This window comes from Triturus cristatus, chromosome 6 (genome assembly GCF_964204655.1).
Source record: "Triturus cristatus chromosome 6, aTriCri1.1, whole genome shotgun sequence".
In the NCBI taxonomy this organism is placed as follows: Eukaryota; Metazoa; Chordata; class Amphibia; order Caudata; family Salamandridae; genus Triturus; species Triturus cristatus.
In genome coordinates, this window is record NC_140589.1 from 362,233,548 (window position 1) to 362,254,126 (window position 20,579).

A 20,579-nucleotide genomic window follows, 5' to 3' on the forward strand; every position below is an offset into this window, starting at 1 on the left:
ATTGACATGCGGCCATGTGTTCACCACGAGGAGAGTCCGACCTCTGTGTTAGTTGCTCTTGTAATCTGCCTAGCAACAGTTTATAAATAGCCCTCTTGTCCATCTGGCGCATGCCCAGACTTGACCACATCTGTTATAATTAGCTTTGCTTGACCATGTGTTTTCGCGGGCTCAAGGAGTGTGTTAGCTCCGCCCATGTATTGATTCAGTATCGAGAATGACCCTAAATGGTAATGTTCTTCGACTTCATGTGGTATCCACCCACTCATGAGCCCCTCTGTTGTGTATAAAAGGGGACTGTGTACGCAAGTTCTGTGTGCTACTCCTTGCAATACTGAAGGGTGTTGTGTGGATTGTAGGACCACCCTTAAGGGTTAATAAACGTTGTTTTTGTACTTTGCAGTTTCCGTGCCAACTTCCTTATAGATTTCGTTACAGAAGAGCGAACCCTTGTCTCTTGCGGGCCTAGCTGGGGCTTGTATTCATCAATTGGCGCCCGTCACGTGGGGCTCATCGGCGACTCGGATGCTCGAAGGACTGGTCGCGACGAAGGTGAGGAGTTTGACCGGGGACGTGATCACTGCCAGCGGCGTCTTAGCCCTGGCATCCCGAGGTTTTTCCTCCTTCCCTTCCGAGCTGACCGTCTGGGTGGCGCCGGTCATCGACTGAGACCTCTTCTGTCGGTCCTGCCGTGAGAGCCGTTTGGGCGATTGTGGAGCTTGGCAGTTGGAACCTGGACTCTTGATTGGTAAGAACCGTTGTACGGTACTTGCTCCGAGTTTTGAAGCCTGGTCTGGCTATTTGAGTTTGATTGATGGTGACTAGTCATATTTTGAATTTGTCTTTGTGAAAAATATATGCGTTGCAACACATATAGGCAGGTAATGTGGAGAAATTTCTCCGGAGCTGTGTAAACTTGGAACGGCGCAACGATTAAGTGCCATTTTTCTTGATAATACTGCATATTTTGCATTATTCCTAGCATGCCTGCTTTTAGCGCACTCCGTAAGTGGTGCTGCTGTTTGGATAACCGGTTGAACCTCGAGGAATCTGCTCCAGCTCCCCCAGAGGGGACTCCTAATAGGGATATGTACGTGAAGCATGGTCTTTCTTCCATAATGTACAGCACGTTGTGGAGGAAATATACCAAGAAGGATCCTGAGTTGCGATGGCCTTTGTATGGATCGTTTGATATACGTAAGATTGAGTATGTGGAACAGTGTATGTGTAAGCGACGTGCTCGTCAGGATATGTTTGAGTGTGTGCGATTATGGGTGAAGGAAGTGCGTGAGCGAGAGAAGCGTGAGAAAGCGCTGTTTGATAAAGAGCAACGGAAGAATGATCATGTGCGAGCGCAGGAAGCGAAGCGTCGGGAGGACAAAGAGCAGACGGATAGACAAGAGAAAGAGCGTAGGCTACAAGTTTCGGGTCAATATGTTGTTCGCCAGCCGCTTTATCCTGTCCTTAATAATCCTGATGATGATTTTTATTTGCTAGATCGCTCTCCGCCCCCTTATGTTGGCGCATCCGCTCCGCGGCCGCAAGATTCTGACCCGGCTTCGGGTAAGGTAGACACACGGTCCATGCTGCCGGCCGAGCAAATGGCTGAGCTTCGGCAAATTTCCTTCCGTGCGCTCAAAGGCAAGGTATCCATGGAGGAATTATTTCAAATTTGGGGGCCATGGCAGGAGAGAGATAAAGTGTATTTTCTGGGTCATTTCGCGGACGAAGTGATTAATGCTTTCCGAAAATATTCTCATGTTTTTGAGCCTGACGAAGTGTCTTCGGATGCCAGAGCAATACGTAACGGTGCTTTTTCTCCCTCTAAGGCTCCTGAGGCGGCTCGGCGGCTGTTCGCCTTGCGGGACGAGGTGCTGGCCCTTCGAGAGAAAGCACGCCAACGAGCGGAGGAGGAGAAGCGGTCGGATTCAGTTGCGGCAGGGGGCCACCCATCCACCTCCCAGTCAGATAAGGATAATGTAGTGCATGCTAAACCGATGCGAGAGGCGGCACCTTTGTATGTTCCTCCTAAGGGAGCAGGGACTAGCTCGGATGTTAACTCCGCCGATGCAAGGGGATATTTTGTATATAATTGGGTTTATACTCCATGGCATAGGGCCGATGTTATGGCATTAAAGAATGCGCTGCCTGACCCCCGCAAGAATCCAGCGGCCTTCTATGAAGAAGTCGAGGGGGCCTTGAATTCTTGCATTATGACCTTAGCGGATATAGATCTGTTCTTTGGCCTTATTCTACCACCGGACACGTGGCGGTCTGTCCGAAAGGTGGATGATGCAGTTGCTTTTAAGGCCCGGTGGTCTGAGCTTGAGGATGAGGATAGGGAACGGAAGCCCGCACAGAAACCACCCCAGAATATTCTAGATCTCCCTGCTGCTATTGTGGCTAAATTGAAAACAATAATCCCCCCTAAAAAGATTGACTGGAATATGTTAGCGGCATGTAAGCAGAAAGTTGATGAGTCAGTCGCAGATTTCTTCACGCGCTTCGAAGAAACGTTCCATGACTTTAGTGGCCAGTCGCTTACCGACGACACAGGCCGCCACCTTTTCGCAGACAAATATGTGGCCAATCTGCTGCCGGCAGTTGCGGCCCGGTTAAAAGCGAGTGAGAGTTCTTGGTCCTCCGCGACACCGACGGCCCTTCTGACCATCGCTCAGTATTATGAGCGTCAGGAGCACGAGGCGAAGGGCCAGGAGGAGAAGAAATCGAAAGATCTCAAAACCAAAGTGATGTTAGCACAAGTATATGGCCCGCCCCGCCGGGGTAATAATAATAGGGGAAGGGGCGGAGCTTATGGTCCCCCTTCGGGCCGATCTGATTTGAATAAGAACCAATGTGCGTACTGTAAGCAGTTGGGCCATTGGGCCAGGGAGTGCCCAGCATTGCGTGCTTCGCGGCAGGGGCACACTCCGGGTGGCCAGAGAGGTAGAGGGGGCTTCTCGAACTTTAGAGGGAATTCTAACGATAATGTCCGTTTCGACACTGCTGGACAGCACCGAGATAGCTCAAACGTTTTCGATCGCCAGCATCAGTATCATGTATCGGACATCGATCACTCGGGATATCATGATCCTCAGCATGCATAGGAATGCGTTGGATGGGGGTCTGAATCAGTTGAGGTGCCGGTCGATCAGACGGGTCCTTATGTATCGGCTGAGGTTTTAGGTTCTACTGATCAGTTCCTCGTGGATACAGGAGCGACACGTAGTGCATTGTCTAGGTACTTGGTTCCGGGGGCTCCCCCATCCGGCTCAATGGTTACATCGGTAGGGTTTGACGGTACACTCTCCCGAAGCCCTCTTTCACAGCCCCTTGCATTTAAAGTTGATTGTTTTTCTGCGCCTTGTCCGTTTCTGCTTGCTCCGTATACACCGGATAACATTATGGGCCTTGATATGTTAAAGTACTTTAGGGCTACAATCCGCTGCTCCCCTGAGGGTGTGAGGGTGATCTTGAATGACAACTACCCCCGGTCTGGGCGGATGTGTACGATATCAGAGGATGCGTTGTTGGCTACCCTCCCCCGAGCTTTATGGGCGACTTCGGACACAGATGTGGGACAAATGGTGATTCCTCCGGTCCACATTAGTGTCCAGGAGGGGGCGGTGCTACCACGCCTCCCACAGTATCGTATTTCCCAGGAGGGCGAGGAAGCTCTCATACAGATTGTGCAGGATTTGATCGCAGTAGGAGTAGTGGAAGAAGTTCCCTATAATATCTGTAACAGTCCGATTCTCCCTATTCTGAAAAAGGACACGGATGCAAAGGTCTATCGGTTCATAATTGATTTAAGGGAGGTAAACAAGATCGTGATACCTCAGTACCCGGTGGTTTCCGATATCACGACGTTGCTTACCTTGGTCCCGCCTACGGCGACCGTGTTCTCAGTGATTGATTTGAAAAATGCCTTCTTTTCTATTCCCATTCACCCTGATAGCCGATTTCTTTTTGGGTTCACACTAAACAATAGATCTTATCGTTTTTGTAGAATTCCCCAGGGCTACACAGAAAGCCCTAGTATCTATAGTCAGGCTTTGAAGCGACAGTTGGATTCCTTTGTTTTACTCGAGGGGGTCGCCCTCATTCAATATGTCGATGACATCCTGTTGGCGGCTGACACCCTGGAGTTGTGCGAGAAAAGCACGATAGCCTTACTTTCCTTTTTAGCCTCCCACAATCACAAGGTCTCTAGGAAGAAATTGCAATTCTGTAGACCAAAGGTGACTTATTTGGGTCACCTTTTGTCTAAGGAGGGGCGTGCACTCACACCAGATCGTATCCAAGTAATCTTGGACACACCGAGGCCATCCACGCAGAAGGATGTGCGTGCATTTTTGGGCCTCGTTTCTTTTTGTAGACAGTGGATATTGGGGTTTTCACACATAGCTAAGCCATTACTAGCGCTCTTGACAAAAGACACGCCTATCCCAATCCCTTGGTCAGATGAGTGTGATGCTGCTTTTCAGCAATTGCGACAGGCCCTTTGTTCAGCACCAGTGTTAGGGACCCCTGATTATACAAAACCCTTTTCGCTGTATGTGCATGAGAAAGATGGATGTGCATTGTCAGTCTTAGTACAGATGCACGGCGACAAGCAGCGCCCTTGTGCATACTTTTCGGCTGTACTTGATCCTGTCGCCCGAGCATTGCCGGGGTGTTTTCGCTCGGTTGCGGCGACAGCTGTGTCAATACGGCAGAGGGAAGGAATTGTATTGTCCCATAAACTGTTGGTGTTAGTTCCCCACGCTGTTGATGCCCTGCTTAATCAAACAAAGACGCAGCATTTGACCAGTGCCCGTTTAACGGGATATGAGTTGACGCTTTTAGCTCCTCACATTACGTTAAAAAGGTGCGTGACATTAAACCCGGCCACATTGTTGCCATATCCTGAGACACAGCCTGAGGCACAGAAAGCGCATGATTGTATTCTTGTGACTGAGGAACAAACAAAGGGTCGTATTGATCTCCAGGATACGCCCTTTTCAGATGTAGATGGAGAGTTGTGGGTAGATGGATCATGCCTGAAGCTACCAGATGGTACGACTTCAGCAGCATATGCAATTACCACGTTACAGACGATAGTGGAGACAGCACGCATACCACAGAAATCAGCCCAAGCGGCGGAACTGATAGCGTTAACACGAGCGTGTGAGCTTAGTACAGGATTGTGTGTGAATGTTTACACAGACAGCCGCTATGCCTTCGGAGTAGCGCACGATTTCGGCCTACTCTGGAAGGAGAGAGGGTTTCTAACGTCACATGGGGTGCAGATAATGCATGGGGAGTTAGTTCACAATCTTCTAACTGCATTGACATACCCGAAGAAAATTGCCATTGTTAAGTGTAGTGCGCATAGGAAAGTAGTTGATAAAGTTGGAGAAGGGAATGCGTTAGCAGACCGAGTAGCACGGGAGACTGCGATGCAGCCCGGTACTACTGCCATGTATGTAGTGAAGTCACAGGTGGAGAGATGGCATGATGCGAAGGAGGAAGTGCGAGAAATACAAAAGACCGCTTCTGACAAAGAGCGGGAACAATGGGCTAGCGAAGGAGAACTGGATGACGAGGGTTGCTGGAGAAATAAGCAGATGGATAGATGGAAATTACCCACGGCTTTTGTACAATCTATGGTCCAGATGGCACATGGGCTAGCACATGTTGGAGCTTCCGCAATTGTGAAATTGCTTACCCAAGTCTGGGAGCATCCAGAGATTGCTAGCACGGCAAAGAGGGTGGTGCAGACCTGTATGATCTGTCTGAAGTATAATCCAGGGAAAGGCACGCGAACCCCAGCAGGAGGATTTGCGACGCCCACTGCACCCTTTGAGGTTCTGCAGATGGATTACATCCAGCTTGAGCGCTGTAATAATTTAAAGTATGTTCTAGTAGTGGTTTGCGCCTTCAGTAAATGGGTTGAGGCGTACCCTGCGAAAGACAATACTGCAATGACTACAGCGAAGCTACTGCTAAAAGAGTTTTTCCCTCGATACGGCGTCTGTAGACTTCTGTGGAGTGATAATGGCCCTCACTTTGTAGCGGATGTTATAAAGTATGTCTTGAAGGGCCTAGGCATCACCCAGAAGTTCCACGCCGTGTTCCACCCTCAGTCTGCAGGACTAGTCGAGAAGTATAATGGTACGCTGAAGCTTAAGATCGCCAAAATCCAAGCTTCAACATCTTTGACTTGGCCAGACGCTTTGCCACTGGCGTTATTGTCAATTAGGTCGGTGCCACACTCCCGAACCGGCCTTACACCCTATGAGATTGTATTTGGACGCCCAATGAATATTTGGGGTCCACCAAGACCTAAGGCTGTGTATGATGTACCTTGTGTGATGATGAGTGATTATCTGGCACAGTTAACGGATAACTTGGTTTCTATTCATCAACAGGTCCGAGAGGCGCTCCCCGATCGGTCTACCGGTGAAGGACATGGTCTCCGGCCTGGGGATCATGTCATGCTGAAGGTTTTCGACAGAACGAACAGTTTGGAGCCGAGATGGGTCGGACCTGAGCAAGTTCTTCTTGCAACGAGGACGGCAGTGCGAGTCTCGAACAGGAAGAATTGGATCCATTCCTTGCACTGTCGAAAGGTACCGCCCGGATTGGTGGAATCTGCCGTGCTGACCGATCAACGAGACATCTTAGCAGCAGAGACAGGCCGTGCTGCAGAGCCAAACGACACTGAGGAGCTCTTTCCGGATCACACGATTTCTGGAGGAAGGCGATATCATCTGCGACCAAGGAAGTGAGGTTTCCAGTACCGGGACATACTGTCAGAACGGCCCTTGGGTTAGTGAAACGGAGAGCCGATGAGGCAAGGGGGGGGGGATCAGCCCTGCATTAGTGTAGCGACACCCGTCTTGGCCCGCTGGTGAAGAAATCAACCGCTGCCCAAGGGGAAGAGTTCTGACAGACTTTTTAGTTTCAGGAAGATACCAGGGTATTGTTTCCTTTGACATGGAGAAGAAGAAAATTCTTTGTGCACTGGGGTTCATGCTAACAGTAGCTATCGTTGGTATAACCACATGGTTTGTGGAGGAGGCAACTCCTGCCCGAGAGACACTTGTGTTGACGACTCCAGTGCCTGCGGAGCACTACTTTTACACATTGCCATACCAAGAGTTGAAGCATCGACAATCCTATTTGAATAACACTTTCATTCAGATGCTGCATCACACCCACGTTGCTACGAACGCTACGAACTGTTGGATATGTGGGATGATGCCAGCCCATCAGAAGAAAGGAGGTACGCCCTTCATACCCCTTCCTTTCTCCCATAATGGCTCTTGTAGAGCATGGTACACTTTGTTGTTTGCTACTCGAAAACCGACAGTGGGACGATTGCTTTTCAGACTTAATAAAGAATGCCATCAGGACAAGAATGGATATCCACAAGCGAATGGGACAATTTGGGAATGGGAAGAGTACCGACCGGACAATGAATCCATTCCCTATATCTTCACGAATACCAGAGACACTGTGGGGAAGGAAAAATTTGTAATCCAAGTAGCACAAGCCCAAGCGGACCTGTGTGTCCAGAGTGTGGGTTTTATCCCTGTTGGTGTCAGTGATTGTATAACCGTATTAAACATCGATGGGCTGAACAACAGCACCTTCCTAGCATCCCATAATACCTATTTCGTATGTGGAAATAAAGGTTATTACCGTTTGCCGGCTGGGTGGTCTGGGGTATGCTATGTATCATTCCTATTACCTCCTGTATTTCTAGCACCCGCGTCATATCATAAGGATTTGAAGTTGTTGAATAATGTGACTGTAAATAGATATAAACGTACTCTATCTATTAATGAGGTGGATCAAACTGATACTAGTTTGCAACAGTATATTGATTTCAACTTAGGACTGTTTTTCTTTGTTGGAGCTGCTTTGAATAGTAGGAAGATCCGGAGATTAACGAGAGTGGTAGAAGCTGTGACTAATCAGACTGCTGCTGCTCTTGGGAATCTTACGGAAGAATTACAGATAACCAGGATTGTTGCATTGCAGAATCGTATGGTATTGGATGTGATGCTAGCTGATCGAGGAGGAGCCTGTAAAATTATTGGAAGTAGCTGCTGTGTGTTCATCCCTGATCATACGCCATCCGTTTATAATGCCATTAATAAACTGCACAAAATAGCAGCTGAAATCCACACAGAAAACGGCACTTGGTCCTTTTCTGGATGGTTTTGGGCGTTGGTTACTGCTTGGGGTTGGAAGGTTCTAACTGGTCTCTGTATTATTGTAGCAATTCTGTTCCTTTTTTGTATGTGTATTCAATGTGGACCATTGTGCTGTTCCGTATGCATTTCATTTTGCATTCCAGATAAGAAAGCTATTGCCGATGTTGCCCGCCAGAAGGGTCTAGCTACAGAGGTTAAAGGAATGATGATAATTGACATATACGATGATTATTCTTGGAAACCGGATGTCTTCAGTAAATGCTGAAAGGGTCGTCTGTTGTAAATTAAAGCAGAATGTGATTAAGCATTTACTGAAAACATTAATGCTTCCCCTTTTATCGTGTTTTCCTCCTTATGTTGGCCGAAGTCCGGACTCCATTTTGTATTGACATGCTGCCATGTGTTCACCACGAGGAGAGTCCGACCTCTGTGTTAGTTGCTCTTGTAATCTGCCTAGCAACAGTTTATAAATAGCCCTCTTGTCCATCTGGCGCATGCCCAGACTTGACCACATCTGTTATAATTAGCTTTGCTTGACCATGTGTTTTCGCGGGCTCAAGGAGTGTGTTAGCTCCGCCCATGTATTGATTCAGTATCGAGAATGACCCTAAATGGTAATGTTCTTCGACTTCATGTGGTATCCACCCACTCATGAGCCCCTCTGTTGTGTATAAAAGGGGACTGTGTACGCAAGTTCTGTGTGCTACTCCTTGCAATACTGAAGGGTGTTGTGTGGATTGTAGGACCACCCTTAAGGGTTAATAAACGTTGTTTTTGTACTTTGCAGTTTCCGTGCCAACTTCCTTATAGATTTCGTTACAGAAGAGCGAACCCTTGTCTCTTGCGGGCCTAGCTGGGGCTTGTATTCATCACAGGTACGGCCAGAAACTGCCAGACCGCCAGAGGGACTGGCACTAGGCATGGGCCAGGCGCGGACGGGCGCAGACGGGCTTGCCTTAGGCACGCCTTTGGCGCGCAGACGGCGCTCCCGCTGCGCTCGTCCGCTGCGATTACGTGGGAGGCACATTTATAGAAAGAGGGGGTGGGTGTGGCCTGACGGGTGGGCGTGGCGTCGTGTTGCAGCAGCGATGGCGGCCGTGGTCTGTTTCCCAGTACACAGCGCTAAGAACCGCTGTTAGTGGGGAGCCTGCTGGGCGGAGGTAGCTGAGATAAGCTCTAGGTAAGGTGCATGAAAGTTTAAAATAGAGTTAGTGCAAAATTGCACAGTATTTAAAAAGCGAGTAGCAGCACCTCCGGCTTCCGCCTCAGAGGTCTAAAGTTTCACAATGTAGGGTGCACAAAGTTTAAAATAAAGTTAGAGCAAAATTGCACAGTTTTTAAGAAGCACAGTTTTTTAAAAAGCGAGTAATAACACCTCCGGCTTCCGCCTCAGAGGTCTAAAGGTTCACAATGACGCGCTAGCAGTCAGCGCTTACATAGTCTTGGGAGTGGGCGTGGCCTGACGGGTGGGCGTGGCGTCGCGTTGCAGCAGCGATGGCGGCCGTGGTCTGTTTCCCAGTACACAGCGCTAAGAACCGCTGTTAGTGGGGAGCCTGCTGGGCGGAGGTAGCTGAGATAAGCTCTAGGTAAGGTGCATGAAAGTTTAAAATAGAGTTAGAGCAAAATTGCACAGTATTTAAAAAGCGAGTAGCAGCACCTCCGGCTTCCGCCTCAGAGGTCTAAAGTTTCACAATGTAGGGTGCACAAAGTTTAAAATAAAGTTAGAGCAAAATTGCACAGTTTTTAAGAAGCACAGTTTTTTAAAAAGCGAGTAATAACACCTCCGGCTTCCGCCTCAGAGGTCTAAAGTTTCACCTACACCCTACATATTATCCTTTTAGTATCCTCGCTTCAAGAACTTATTTTATATATCAGTTACAGCTTTACTACAATGACCAAATTAATCTTCAAATGCAAACTAACATGGAATAGCAGTCTACACTGCAGGCAGTACAGCTTGCAATTCCAATTTTAAATGCTAATTTCTAACAACAGGATTGTACTCAGAAAATATACAACACTTCATCAGTGTATTCTATACTTATTTCATCTTTTCATCATATGCCTACACTGCACTCAGTAGGGCTCACAATGAAAATTATTTTTTCATTCATTAACTACAGAGTCCACTAGGCAAGTAACTATTACAGGCTTCACATCTACATAATATCCTTTTAGTATCCTTTCTTCTTGAACATTTTTTATATCAGTTATAGCTTTTGTACAATCACCAAATTAATTTTCAAGTACAAATGATCACTCAGCAGTGAACACTGCAGGCAGCAGACCTCGCAATTTGAATTTTGGACACATGGTCCCAAATAATACGGTTCAACACAAGCCAATCCCACATGTGTAACTGTGTCCTGAGTCCTGAACGTCAGTGACCTGAACTTCATGACAGCGACCACAGCACCAAACTCCCTTCGATTAGTGAGAGGTATTTGCATATGGAAGGCTGGCGACACGTGGTGCCACTGAACCTGCACTACGCAGGCCGGTGGAGCCACCAACGTATGCACATGGCTGTGGGCCCTTGCTCACCACTGACTCTGGCCTACACTACGGTCAGCAGGCCTCACAATTCAGATAGAGTCCTAATTCCACATGACGCAGTCCAATAGCCAAGACACATTGCTCCCAGTCCGGCCCCATGCATCATCACAGGCTCATACAATCTCAATGCTTCTGGTGCCACTAACCCTCTTTAACACAAGCCAATCCCACATGTGTAACTGTGCCCTGAGTCCTGAATGGCAGTAACCCCAAGCCCGTGGCACCGACCACAGCACCACACTCCCTTCAATCAGTGAGGCATATTTCGATATGCAAGGCCGGCGACACGTAGTCCCACTAACCCTCTTTAACACAAGCCGATCCCACATGTGTAACTGTGTCCTGAGTCCTGAATGGCAGTCACCCCAATTTTGTGGCAGCGACCACAGCACCAGACTCCCTTCAGTCTTATTTGTTGTTCTTTTCCTTAAAATATGTTTTTATATGTAAATCTATACATGACTATGATTCTTCTTTGTCCAACCGCACAGGGACACTTTCGGGCCCAAGAAGGTTGTTGGGGGTATGATGGTAATGTGGGAAGAGGATGCGTTAGCTGCTGATATGGGGAGAGGCAGCATCAAAGGGGTATCTATCACAGAAAGAACTCCGATATGTTTTCTTAAATGCCTCAGACAAATGCCAGCTGACGGACTTAATCACAAAATGATTTTTCAGCACTTATGTAGTGTGAGTTATGAACAGTTCGTACCCAGGCTCACAGGGGAACAGCTGTGGCCCGTCCGCTCAACTCACAGACGCAGTACTACATCATTTTAGCTATCCCTGTCCTGTTCCATTGTACGCCACGCCATGCCACGCCACTCCGATTACGTTTCGACGTTGTCCCCACATAGCTACCTGTTGCAGGCGTACTCGCTATTGGTGTGCAGGTCAGTGGTCTAGTTCTCAACATCTCACGGCCACTCCCTGAGGGCAGGTTTGCACACACACCACACCCATCCGGCAAATGCGTCACAGGCCATGTAACCACGCAAATATAATAGATCGACAACGTCACATTCTTTATTGGCAGTGCTGACTAGATGGCGGACGCTCCACATGTCTCAACCATAAAGAGTCTTTGAAAAGTTGCGCAGAAGGTTAGTCGCACCCTGATCTGTATAGCCGTCAGGGGCCTACTACTCCCTTGGCGCGGACTTCAGATGCACAGGGTCAGTGCCACACGAAGATCATATGGCCATCAGGGGCCTACCACCACGTGGCACGGACTTGAGTTCCACAGGCTTACCGGCCTCAAAAGCTGATGTGGTCTCCGCCATTCATGACTCAGAACTCAGCGACATATCTGGGATGCGCGGAGTTTTGATGGGCATGTGGAGTGTCCACTGCTGCACACTCCGGTGGCACCAGGTAATTATTTGCTCATGGATGCGCAGGGGCAGCAGTGTCTCTTTCTCTCTCTCTCTCTCTCTCTCTCTTTCTCTTTTCCTTCTTTTCCTTTTATCTCTCTAACTCTCTCTCTTCCTTCTCCCTTTCTCACTCCCTTTCTTTCCTTCCCTCTCTTTTTCTCTCTGACTTTTTTTTCCTTCTCTATTTCTCTGTGTCTCTCTCCTTAGATATGCGCATTACACACGTCCTTATTTTGTGCTTTATTTTCCAGGCTCTGTCGTCGAAATCCATGGTCCCCACAGGAGTGTTCCACTTGTTGTTTTGTATTAATTTTTGATACATTTTATTTATTAGTTTATCGTTCATATATATATGTTAATAAAAAAATAAAGTTTGACAATAGTTTATCGTTTACATATGTATGTTTATAAAAAAATACAGTTTGAAAAATAAATTAATAACGTTTTTGGTTGTTTTCTTAACTGCTGTGTGACTCTTTCTTGTTCTTATTACTGTTATTTGATGGAGTAAACCATGGTTTTAAATTTTTGGCCACTTTTTGTGGGAATACTGGTGATGTCTGCAGTTTGCACCAACTTCTGAATAGTGTGTTAGATTTATCTCAACTTTACTTCCATTAAAGTGCTGATAATGAAATGCAGACTAGCCGTTCCCGTGCAAAAAGACACAAGGTGCACCTTTGTGATTTATTCTAAATACTAATATCCTGTATTGAATTGCACTGAGATAGTGGCTGCACTTACAGTGTACACACAAAATCAATTAAGAAACCTCATTGTATTTATATTGATTGGGAATAGTGCGTCAAGTGCTGGATCTTGACGAGATACACTCCCAGTTTGTATATTGTTCTGCACCCGAAAAAAATCACATCCCAACTTTCACACCAACTGCAATGCGAAAAAAATTCCGGCGATAAGCCACGTTAGCACCAGGGATTTTACACCTGCTTTCTACTGGTATTAAGCAGGATGACTACCTGCACCATGAAAGGAAACACAGCCAAGAGCCACACCAGAACATGCACAGGTGCCATAGAGTCAATGAGCATGATACAGGGATCCTCATGAGGGCCACAAGACTCATCGCAACAACTCCAGGACCACCAACGCCCCCCAATCTCGCACCTGAGCAAGTATGTTCATATGTTCATTGTGTTAGGATGATAGGCACGAGCCCTGCAACATCACAGTGTGCTGTCACCTCAGCGTTGGCAGTGAGCATGGACAAGTACCTACGCACGCATCCTCCTGCATGCACAATCGGCATGTGCTGGTCCAGGGTACACTGGCCAGCATAGGGGTGTGCCTATCCGTCAAGGGGAACGGGGTGTCTCGGACATGTGCGTGTACAGGAAGTGAGGTAAGTGTGTCTCTGTGTTCTGGTGTGGCCTGCCACAAAGGTTGCAGCAGTCGATGTTGTAAGTGGCATGCACCATCTCCAAACTGCACTGTGATGGTGTAGTTGAAATGCAGCTGGACATGCGCGAATAGGCATAACAATGGTGTGCCGTACGAGTGCACGAGATACAACAGCGCACCGTACAAAAGTGTGGGTGCTCATGGGAGGGAGGAACAGCTGTTTGGCAACGTAACAGACAGTGAACTCGCCCATGTGCCACATGCTGGGCATCTCATCCATGATGACCACAGTCGCAGACATCCCACAACACCAACTTTGTACACATTCTGTATGAATGCAGCATGGTTTTCACTTCTATGCTCATTCAGTGGTGTGATGTTTGCGGGTTGTGTGACTTGTGCTCCTTTTTGGTGTGTTTCATTTTGGCCATAGTTTGTCTATACTTGTGCTGTACTTAATTGTGCATGTGTGCCATTCTGCCGATCTCCCCCCATCCCCCCACTCCCTGCTTCTTCCTCTTCCTGGTGCTGTTGTGTCTATAATTGTGTTGCTCCACACATAAATACATGTAAAGAACAAATTGAATAGTTCCTTGATTCTTTTAGGTTTCAAAATTTCTCTCTATTGGTTTCTTTTTAATTTTCCATATAAACAGTTTTTTTTATATTCAACAACACATAGAAGTCAGAAGTGCAATGTATTCTATCAACACACTTTCTAGAACATTCTACAACACGTGCAGGTTAAAAGTTCATCAATTTTTTTAACCTTAACGATATTTTTTGCAACATTTTCTCGAACATTTAACGGCACATGCAGGTTAAAAGTTCACAATTGTTTTAAGTTCGAACAGTGCCTTCCAAATGCAAGTAGCAGGTGTGGTTGAGTTGAGCAAATGTTATACTATGATATGTACTCCACGTTGAAACTGCTTTTTCTTAACCAATCACAAAGATGCTTTTCCACAAAACGAAGGTGCACCCTACTTTTAAAAAAGAATGCTTTTCATCTCCCAATCACGTATCGTTTTGTATGGCAAGAAAAAGTAGTTCCCCATCTTTAAACATATCTCTTATTCTACCAAGGAACTGCATGAGCTACAGACATATTTCCATACCTTCCAGCCATACCTTCAAAATGCTAGTGTGGATCGTAGGACATAGCTATATTTTCTGGTGCAAGAGGTATGCAGAACACAGACATATTGACTTAGACCTAGGTTTACAAAATGTGGACATTAAATGGTTTGCTCTTAGAGGATTTAAGTGGCACCAATTGCTACCTTTGGTTAAAACCTATTTGCATCTTCCACACCCTGACCTCATGATTGTACATTGTGGTGGAAATAACCTAGGCACATTGACTGGGGTAGGTTTGGAAATGCCTAGGAAGGACACCTTTGGACACCTCAGCTCAGCACCATGTGACTCTGGGCAATAGCTCACTTAATAGCTCACATAATTTCCACGCCGGCCTCGAGGGCCTTCAGACCCATAGGGGTGAGTAGATTGCAGTTTACAAATACTGTATTGATTTGATACGCGCAAATTTACCTTCGCACTCCCTGTATAACACCCCCTAAGCACCATACACAAGTTACAATGTTCGAAACAAAAGTTCCTCCGAGTAGGTATAACTACATGCTGTCACTACTTGACAGATGTGGCACAGTGGCCAGAGCACATGACTTCACAGCATATGACACATAGTTTGGACTCACACTTTCATTCCCGAGTCCGGCAGCACCTCAGCTTAGCACCATGAGACTCTAGACAATACCTCACATATTTTCCGTACCCCAGGACTTTCAGACCAGTAGGAGTCAGTAGTCCATCCTAGTAGGTATAAACACATGCTGACACTACTTCCACAGGTGTTCTGCAGCGGCCAGGGCACATGACTTCACACCATAAGACACACAGTTTAGGGTAACGCTTTCATTCCCGACTCCCGCAGCAGCTCACCTTAGCAGCATCAGACTCTACGCAATACCCCACTTAATTTCCGCACCCAGCACTTTCAGACCGGTAGGTATGAGTAGTTCACTTCGCACCCCCTCTATAACACCCCACAGAGGTTACAGTGCTCCTACCCTCCTCTTTCCTACTTTTTTTGCCCTTTTTTCCCCTTACTCACTTCAACACAATCACAAAATGGCGGACAACACTTCCTAGTTGCAACCACTCGCAGCGCTCCCAACCAATAAGCAGCAACCTCGTGCTCAGAATTCCCAAATATCGATATCTGTACATTTCGATATTTCTTGAAAACTAATGAACGGATTTATACCAAATAAAGAAAAGTGTGCTTTCTAGACCAAGACTCTTCTCCCTGCCAAATTTGGGGTAATTCCGTTCACCCGTTCGACCTGTAGCCTTGTCTGAAGTTTCATATGGAAATGAACATGGAGAAAACACATTTTGGGACCCCCCTTTTTTCTCGGCCCCCCTTGACGAATCACCCCCAACCTTTTAACATAGGAGCTGATAAGAACAAAGAATTAGTTTGGAAAGGTTCATGAAGATTCATCAAACGACGCCAAAGTTATAAGCAAAACAAAAAATGCTCTTCCTATGGAGACTTGGTCCTAACTATAACTACCTACTGGCGACTGCCAGTAGGTAATATATATATATATATATATATTCACTGAAAAAACCATAGGTTTCACACACGTTATAGTTAGGAATTAGCATTTAAAAAACCTTGCAAATTCACTGAAAAAACCATAGGTTTCACACATGTTATAGTTAGCTGTACATTTTACTGATAAAAAACCAATATGAAATTCCCCCGTTATAGTTACTGTAGGCAACTATAACTCACGCGACCGCAATCCTCTGCTGATGCTAATACTGTATTTAGACACTTATTTGCCCATGTCTTCTTCCATTAAATTCTAGCTATACATATATTACAAATATTTTTTTTTCATAAAGACACATATGTCATCAGCAGAGGATTACGGTCGCGTGAGTTATAGTTGCCTACAGTAACTATAACGGGGGAATTTCATTGGTTTTTTATCAGTAAAATGTACAGCTAACTATAACATGTGTGAAACCTATGGTTTTTTCAGTGAATTTGCAAGGTTTTTTAAATGCTAATTCCTAACTATAACGTGTGTGAAACCTATGGTTTTTTCAGTGAATTTGTACGGTTTTTTAAATGCTAACTTACTTTACGCCATTCGTGGCGTGCGCGCCCAGTTAACGCAGTTCGTTCAGGCACCATTTGCACATGGGGTGGGGAGAGTGTGGATAATTTTTTTTTTTTTTTAATTTTTTACCGTACGCGTACGGTAAGCGTAATCGGCGATTTTTTGAAAAAAAAAAAAAATTTTTTTTGGCCTTGGGGGTTGTTTGGGGGCCCGTATATCACTGCTGGGTGATTATTATCTCAATATACTGCCCCTTTACACATTTTTGGGCTTCATTTATGCTGCCCCACTCAAAGTGCGAGAGAGAAAATGGCGGCCGCCGCTTCCTGGTTTCGGCCGATTCGAATGTTTACTAAGATCTAAGAGCCAATCAGAATCGCGCTCGCGCACGTCACCGTACGCGTACGGTAAGCGCACCGTAAGAGCACCGTAAGCTGGCTCAGATATATATATTGATTTAAAGGCTATTTTCTCAGAATCTACTGAACAGATTTACACCAAACCTACAAAAGGCACTTCCTTGACCTGAGGACTACCTCTCTGCCAAATTTCAAGTAATTCTGTTCAGCCGTTCGGGCTGTAGCTGTGTCTAAAGGTCCTATGGAAAAATGCATGGGAAAAACGCGTTTTGGGACCCCCCTTTTATCTCAGCCCCCGCTTGACGAATCCCCCCAAGACTTTCAGGGTAGGAGCGGAGCGTAGCGCCCCACCTATTTTGAAAAATTCGCGAGGATTCGTCGACCGGCGCAAAAGTTATTCAAAATAGAATGTTGCAGATTTCCTATGGAAACGTGGTCCTAACTATAACTACCTACTGGCGACCGCCAGTAGGTAATATATATATATATATATGCGACTTTTTCAAAATAGGTGGGGCGCTACGCTCCGCTCCTACCCTGAAAGTCTCGGGGGGATTCGTCAAGCGGGGGCTGAGATAAAAGGGGGGTCCCAAAACGCGTTTTTCCCATGCATTTTTCCATAGGACCTTTAGACACAGCTACAGCCCGAACGGCTGAACAGAATTACTTGAAATTTGGCAGAGAGGTAGTCCTCAGGTCAAGGAAGTGCCTTTTGTAGGTTTGGTGTAAATCTGTTCAGTAGATCCTGAGAAAATAGCATTTAAAAGCATATATATATGTGGGCGGAGCCTAACCACATATCTCATCCTGAGATCTGATTGGCTGTCAGCACTTCATCCAAGAAGTGTTGGCAGCCATCTTGGGACCAATATACATGATAGCACCTCATTAAAAAGCATTGCAGTTAATAGAAGGTTTTAAGACTTTAGTTACATTATAAATCATTTGTTGATGGTACCATACTCATTTTAGGAATTGTGGTATGTTCTAAGGTGATTTCACCATGTGAAAAAGCCTTCTGCTGGGATATCATGATTGAGAGAAAAATATTTTCTCATGCTTTTACCACAGAGGTTTGGAAGGTGATCTATAGGCTAAACTGAGAGCTTATTTTCTGTAAATTCACATTATCTTTCTCAGTCATGTGAGAATGAAGTCTGACATTCTCAGTAAAACATGTACATCCAACAAGGGCAGAGACTGTCAGTTGATTCCTTTGTGTTCTACTGCAGCTTCCCAGAGTGTTCCAAAGAACTACTAGAGCGCTAACAGTCCTACTTATGATAAACGTATGGCACACCTGAAGCCATCTTGCTTGGATTAAAGTGGTAACTCTTAAAACATTTAATTTAAAAAGGAACAAAATGAGGGGGTTCATTTTTCAATAAAAAGTAGGATTAGTGCTGCAGAAAGAAAAATTAGGGCACATTTTGAGTGACTTCTCAAATCCTCTTCTATTTCATTAAAAAATTCTGACATGCAGACTGAAACATGCACTTTCAATACCAGCAGCAGTTTTCCCTGGTGAGCAGTAGCTTTACTACAGTGATCTAATGAGCAAAAAGAGTGCTAACATTCTGAATTTATGGCAAATGTGTGACACATCTGAATGCCTTCTTGATGGAATCAAAGTAAAAAACTGAAAGTATTTCCTACTGAGGAGACTGCAGTAAATGAGGAAATTAGGAAACTTCATAACAAATAAGTCTCCCAAGATGGCCACCAAAGACAAAAGAGCCCAAATGTAGCCCAAATATCACCCAGATGTAGCCCAAGTATAGCCCAATGACAGAATGTCCCAGAATGTTCTTAAACAACTAGAGCGCTTACTGTCTTCATTATGACAAAAGTATGGCACACCTGAAGCCATCTTGATTGGAATAAACTGGTAACACTTAAAACATTTAATTTAAAAAGGAACACAATGAGGAGGTTCATTTTGCCATAGAAATTATGATTCATGCTGAAGAAAGAAAATGAGGGCACATTTTGAGTGACTTCTCAAATCCTCTTCTATTTCATTAAAAAATTCTGACATGCAGACTGAAACATGCACTTTTAATACCAGGAGCAGACTTCCATGGTGCAGTAGTTTTACTACAGTGATCTAATGAGCAACTAGAGTGCTAACATTCAGAATTTATGGCAAATGTGTGACATATCTGAATACCTTCATGATGGAATCAAAGTAAAAAACTGAAAGCATTTCCTACTGAGGAGACTGCAGTACATGAGGAAATTAGGAAACTTCATAACAAATAAATCTCCCAAGATGGCCACCGGAGACAAAAGAGCCCAAATGTAGCCCAAAATCACCCAGATGTAGCCCAAATATAGCCCAATGACAGAAGTGTGCAAAACACTTATTATTTTGTGTTTTTGCAGTGTTATATAGTGCAGACTTGTCAGGTATTGGAGTGCTTTACATGAGCATTGGGTACATCACACAAGAACACATTCATTTTGGTTGTAGACATGGGGAGACTAAGTGATTTGACCAGAATCACAGAATGTCGAGCTGAAGCAGAAACTTCAACCTGGTTCCCCAGTTGCAAAGTCTGCAGTTCTGGAAGTAACACCACATCATCTCCCCTAAGTGCAACATTTAATCAAGTGGTCAACTGGATAAAAAAACATAAAGATAACAAATAATTTAAAAGTGCTTTGTCGCTATTTGAAAACTCAGAAAATATGTCCTTATTTTAGCCTTTTAGAGCACTAACCATAATTTTGATGCCAATAAGACCCTCTCATATATGTAATTTCTAAAGGAAATGCTCTAGGTATTACAGTTTTGATTACATCAAGATGATGTCAGGCGTTCCACACTTTTGTAATAAATATAGAATGTTAGCAATCTAGTTGTTCATTAGGATACTGTTGAGAGGCAGAGGCCAGGGGCACGGACTCTGAAAATTGAAGGCAGGTAGGAGGGTGCAAAGGCAACAATTTAACCAGGTAATATATCTATATCTATATTCACTGAAAAAACCATAGGTTTCACACATGTTATAGTTAGCTGGACATTTTATTGATAAAAAACCAATGAAATTCCCCCGTTATAGTTAGTGCAGGCAACTATAACTCACGCGACCGCAATCCTCTGCTGATGCTAATACTGTATTTAGACACTTATTTGCCCATGTCTTCTTCCATTCAATTTTAGCTATACATATATTACAAATATTTTTTTTTCATAAAGACACATATGTCATCAGCAGAGGATTGCGGTCGCGTGAGTTATAGTTGCCTGCACTAACTATAACGGGGGAATTTCATTGGTTTTTTACGAGTGAAATGTCCAGCTAACTATAACATGTGTGAAACCTATGGTTTTTTCAGTGAATATATATATATATATATATATAATCTACTGGCGGTCGCCAGTAGATAGTTATAGTTAGGACCGTGTTTCCATAGGAAGTTTGCAACATTCTATTTGGAATAACTTTGGCGCCGGTTGACGAATCCTCGCAAAATTTTCAAAATAGGTGGGGCGCTCCGCTCCGCTCCTACCCTGCAAGTCTCGGGGTGATTCGTCAAGCGGAGGCCGAGAAAAAA